The sequence below is a fragment of the Benincasa hispida genome, chromosome 11 (genome assembly GCF_027475165.1).
Source record: "Benincasa hispida cultivar pf3 chromosome 11, pf3_genome.v1.1, whole genome shotgun sequence".
NCBI classification, from domain to species: domain Eukaryota; kingdom Viridiplantae; phylum Streptophyta; class Magnoliopsida; order Cucurbitales; family Cucurbitaceae; genus Benincasa; species Benincasa hispida.
Window position 1 is genome coordinate 83,919,659 of NC_143488.1, and position 6,000 is coordinate 83,925,658.

Genomic DNA, 6,000 nt, shown 5'->3' on the forward strand with positions numbered 1-6,000 from the left:
TGTAGAAAATTTGACTGTAAGGGCTAAAACATAAGTTGTGGTTAAGTTGGGTTAAGAAGACAAAAATTTGACTAAGTATGGGAACCATGCATTGATACCATGTGGTGGGGAGGCTTGAGAGCTAATGACCTTGTCATTGGAGGAGTTAAGATCGTTGGTTAAGGGGGAGGAGAAAGGCGTTAAGGCTTGTGGACGCATGAAGTATGCGACCACAAAGGATTCTTTGAGGTTATGTGTTAGTAAATGGTGGTCGAGTCCTTGCCATGTGCTAGAGATGGTAGGGTGTGCAACAACCAAGTGATTCGAAGTTAGTTGAATGCATGAGAAGGACGAGGCTAGGTCCTTACGATGGAGCTATGCGATAGCTAAGCCCATCTTGAGGTTAGGTCAGCTTCATGGATGCATGTGGTAAGGATGGCCTGTTGGCGTGCGATGAAGAAAATGTGCGTCAGCCTAAGAGTGTTGTCAATCCATTCATTTTATTGGTAGAAGCTCTATCACTTGTCCAATTATAGCTTGTAGTGGTCGTGTCTTCTAAAATAGTGTAAGTTTTTATAGCAATTTTAGAGAAAAGAGACCATCCAGTGGTAGCATCTAGATTGGATTTAGGGTTATCATTCAACCCATCATAGAAGAATTATATTTGTAACCAATTAGGATATCCATGTTATGGGTACTTTCTAAGGAGATCTTTGTAACTCTCCCAATGTTTAAATAACTGTTCATCAAGTTGTTGAGAAAAAGAAACAATTTCATACCTCAATTTACAAGACTTGGTAGGAGGAAAATATTTATTAAAAAATGTTTGAGCTAGCTCCACCCAATCACTGTTCTTGTCGAGATCAGATCATTCTTCTCGTTGGTTACTATGGTTATGCCCCCTTTCTTGGGCACGCATTGAACTGGACTAACCCATGAGCTATCAGTAATAGGATAGATCACCCTGGCGTTTAACCACTTTATGATTTCTTTGCGTACAACTTCTTTCATGTTCGGATTTAACCATCTCTAATTCTCAACAAAATTCTTTGCCCCTTCTTCTAGGTTGATTGGATGCATGCAAAATGTAGAACTAATCTCTCTGATGTAAGCTATTGTCTATCCAATTGCTTGCTTATGTCTACCTAGAATTTTCAGCAACAATTGCTCATGTTGTTCTGTTAATTCAACATCAATGATTACCGATAATGTGTTATCTTGACCTAGATATGCATATTTTAAATGCCCCAGTAACGGAAACAAAAACTTGATCGACCAAATGTATGAATAACAATAATATATGGATAAGTTAGGTTTACGTACGAGCATACACTGTCGAAGAAGTAATGAACCTTGGAGTATTCCAAGAGTCGAACCCATAAGACTAGTTCTAAATTTAATTTGCTTATGACTATAATTAAATGTGACCATAGGTAACCAAAGGCAAATTGAGTTTTGAATAGTTGAGAATTTTAGATTAAAAATAGCAAATAGTGGTAATCGAATAGGGGGTAACAACTTTTCGACCTTTCAAACTCTATGCCAAAAGTGATGCTACCACATCACACCATGACAGTGAAATATGCATAAGTAGAAATCTATACCTATTCGATCTTGGTCAAGTTCCTTTGGGAGTTCTAAGTAGCTACTTTCTAATGTTTCCATGGGTAGTTGAATCTTAGATTAATTAAACATTGGTTTCTTTACCCTACAGTGTCCCTTATTCCTAAGGGGATTGACTCTCCTATGCCTAGGCTCTTGGTCCCATTTCCCTTTGTGAACTCCACCCTAGCCTTCTCAACACTAGAGCTTCACTATATTATTAAATTAAGTGGCCAATTTAATTTAAGAATGCTAGTTTTAAATTCAACAAAGAAAATGCATAAAATCAAGTTGAGCGTAACATTACTTAAGCCATAAAAATCTTAGGGCATATACATTGTCAAACCCCTAGAGAGATTTAGCTCATGATAATTGATGAATAATGAACTTTATTAAATCAAGAATCGTAAATACAATATGGAGTTTGATTGGGAGAAATAAAATAAAATAAGTACAAGAATTAAATGGAAAATGAAAGCTGGAAAAATACAACTCAAATGAATTTAGGATGAATCCTCAAGCCTTAAGTCTTTCCGTAGGTAGATTCCCTCTTTTTCAAGGTGAAATTGCCCCTCAATGTGCACTTTTGTGGGATGTGATAAACTAGAGTTGCTATGCCTCAGATTGTTGGGATTGGTATTCTAATTCTCCCGGAGTCTCGTTGTTTGTAATTATACACATTGTTTTATGAATAAAATAACTGTTATTTCATTCTGGCATTTACTCATATCCAATAAACAAAGCTCCATGATTATCTTATGTAAACTTAAGCATGTATATGTGATATACAAGTGGATCATGCCTTAAGTGATAACATAAATAAGTCTGTAGTATAAGGATTAAGGTTGGATATCTGATCCTGATAACACTATGGATACGGCTCACTTTGTAGAGGTTTGCAAGTGTTATAAACTACTACAGATGGTAGATCCTGATCATTTATGTGGATACATGCGAGCGGGGGTGTCCTATATAAAGAGTTTGTATAAGACCAGACCACGAGATGACTAGACTCTGTATATAACGCCATTGATACTAGAGACTTACATCTCACCTAAACGACCATAGGTGACACGACCTCAATCCTAAGTGTTTTGGGAACTTTTGGCTTTGAGGGCGGTTCTTTGATTAGTATGGGTGAGAGTCGCCAGATTGCCAACTCAGCATGCCTATCTTTTTTAGGGACTTGTTTGATTTGGGAGCTGGGAACTCAATACACAAGATGGAATTCACTCCTTCCCCGAAGCAGGGGTAAGTAGAGAGCTCCCTTAAGGGATGATTCTGGAGCTTGAACATAATGGCCACATCTTCTCTTTGAAAGAGAGGACTCAGCCATAGTAGGAGTATGACTTATATTCATTAGAGGGATCAGTGGTACTAAAGGAATTAAATGTAACTACAGGGGCATAATGGTTATTGGCCGAGCTGTAATTACGAGTGATCTGTGAAGGGTTGTCGCATTGTTGATTGGTTAAGATGAACACATAATATATCTATGGTATAGAGAGTTCAGCTATCAGTCTTTAGTAGAGTGCCTGGCAATTAACGGATGGTGGATCCCATGACTAAAGAGTTTAGTCAGTTATTCACGTACCGTTCGAGCTTCGAGCTACAGGTCCATAAAGTCCCCTTGGTAGCTCAATGGATTCAAGTTGAGGATCAGTTCTTGATGTTGATTTGAAATGTTCAAATTAACAAGAGGTAATTTGATTATATATGATATAGTCGGTATGGTGTATGAGATACATCAAGTGGAGGATTAATGTAAATGAGATTTACATTAAGTGCCATGGAATAGACAAAGAGCTATGGTTTGTATGTTTCATGAGATGAAATATTAAAACTATAAGTTATAAATATAGTATGATAAGTTGGTTATCATTTATATTTATAATGATATTAATTATTGGATAATTATCTCTTTTTCTCTAATAACCAATTGAGTATGAGGTTATTGGTGGTTTCATGGTAACTGTGAGATAAAAGAAAAAATATTTTCCTAATTTTAGTAAGTTTTGAAAACAATGTTGTTTTGAGATTTCCAATCTCGGAAAATTCTCACAGAGAGTTGTCAAGTAAATGAGATTTACTAAGCGACAGCTTGGAGTTAGCTAAACGATCATGGAGTGTTCTTAGGCGATAGACACTCAGCTAAGCGATGAGCTAAACGATTGCATAGCTTTTGCCAGACGATCGCTTAGTTTTTCCTAAACGATTGCACATCGACCTATACGATAGGTTCTTCCATCTCTCACTTGCTCAATCGTTTACACGATTGTGGTTTCTCCATTTTTCTACCTCAAACCAAGTTTGCACAAAGCCCACCCTCTGGATTTTCACACCGAGAATACCAAGGTAACCTTCTTGGTGGTGTCATACTCAACTCACACTATCAAGGTTCTATGGAGGCCATTCGTGGTGCTCCGGGTGTTCGTGACCTTGGCGATCGCTGAGCTCGAGTGCACAGTGATCGTGTAGTGTAGCTGTCGTGTTAGGCGAGTGTTCGTGTGTGTTGCTGTGTTGTTGTGAATGAGCGTTCGTGATCAAGGAGCTTGAAGATGAGTCGATAAAAGTGTGTTACTCTTGTCCTTGATCTATAGCATGCTGTAATTTATGTATTTTGCATAACCACATGTTTCCATTTGTGATTGTAATTATAAAGTTCATATACGATTGTAATATGGAATGATCTTTCCGATGCTCATGAAAATCCTCGTGTTCGATTTCCTTCATAGATGAACTTTTTTTCTTAAGGCTACTGACTTGAAACACTGAGAAAAGACCCAAGAGGCTGCTATAAAATGGGTAGAATGTGAATAATGGTGATGATTTCGGCTAAGGCGAGTTGATGTCGTGAAAAGAAGGGCTTCCATCACTTTTATAGGCTTCAAAACAGTTGAGGAGGACTGGATTTCATGCTCTAAACATTTTTTAGGAAAAAGTGGAGCTACCAAACTGATTAGATCATGAAAATCGCAACCACTTTCGACTGCATCGAATTTTGGGAATTTAGGGCTCATTGATGTGGGCGCATTACTTTATTGTTGCAAATGCATAGATAGAAAATCTGTAGAAACAGTAAAAAAAAACCTTCCAAAATTCATCAAATCAGCACCAAATCAGCAAATAACATCTTTTAAGCATAATTATCACCTAGTGAGCTTAGTTAACAGATTATGACTAAAATTAGAGAAGAACACATGAATGAATCCCTTTTTCCATAGTAAAAGTACACAAATAGAAGTTCAAAATCATGCATTTCATGGCATGGATTAGATACCCGCCACTCGCAAATCTCCGCATGAGCGATTAGGATCACATCATTTGTAACACTTTGCAGCTTTTGAAACAATTACAAAGTGGGTCATATTCGTAATGTCACCAGAATAAGACACTCAACCTTATCCATACACTATAGACCATTTAGGTTATTATTTAAACATGATCCACCTGTATGTCAACCACATACATGTTTAAATTGCATAAAATAACTTCGGATCTTAGTTTATTGGTTTGAGTTAATGCAATCTAAATGTCAAATAAAATAATACCTTATTTAATTAAACAAATAATTCATATACAAAATTTACAAACTATGAGAACCACGAGATTTAGAGCACCAACCCCAACAATCTCTCACTTATCCTAAAGCTAGTGAGCTGTACAATATAAAGTACAATACAAATAAAGTACACAATACAATAAACTGGGGCATACACTATATCCAGCAACACCTTTGTGGGAAACGTCAGTTCTAAAGCAATTTCTACCTTCCATTCTAGTGTATGGATAGTGAATTTTATATTCATCTCCTCGGTGACACAAGGATTAATATTACCAATGGTCATCTCAATTCGTCTTCTTCAGGACTAGAGGAGGATAAAATTTCACTTAAATGGCTAACAAAAATCATTAGCAACTACAGAATCATCTACAAACCATACACCATTTTTATCTTGGATTCCAAGAATTTCATTTACCTTTTTCCATTGCGTTGCTTTTTCGTGGAACCATTTTGAATTCCTATCTCCCCATTTTAACCAATCTTCACGCAAGCGTTGCTTTCAATAAATTTCATCCTCCTCCAACAAGCAATCCAACTCCAATTCAAGTAAATGAATTTGCTCAAAATCCACCTGAGGAAACTTTTCATATTCATCTTTAAGAGCAGCTTTGCATATAGAAATCTTTTCCCATCTTTTATGGAGTAAAAGTCTTCCCCATGGTTTTAGCTTGATAGAACACTGTTTCAAATTATAAGTTAGATAATTGTTATTCTGGAACTTATTCCAATCCCCAACATTTGAAATAATCTCTTTACATTCATGATTTCTTACCCAGAAATCCTCAAATTTAAAAGGTTTACTGCCTCTTTTAAAAGAAAAGATAGCTTTAGTAGTACTATCAAGAACAATAGGA

The 6,000-nt window shown here is 36.5% G+C and overlaps 1 non-coding gene across 1 annotated transcript; it reads left to right on the forward strand.

Annotated features, from left to right (window-relative positions):
- The first annotated feature begins 658 nt into the window (after positions 1–658).
- Positions 659–766, forward strand: LOC150032968 (small nucleolar RNA R71). Its single transcript, XR_016524935.1, has one exon. It is a non-coding gene; the product is annotated as a small nucleolar RNA R71 (small nucleolar RNA).
- The last annotated feature ends 5,234 nt before the right edge of the window (positions 767–6,000 follow it).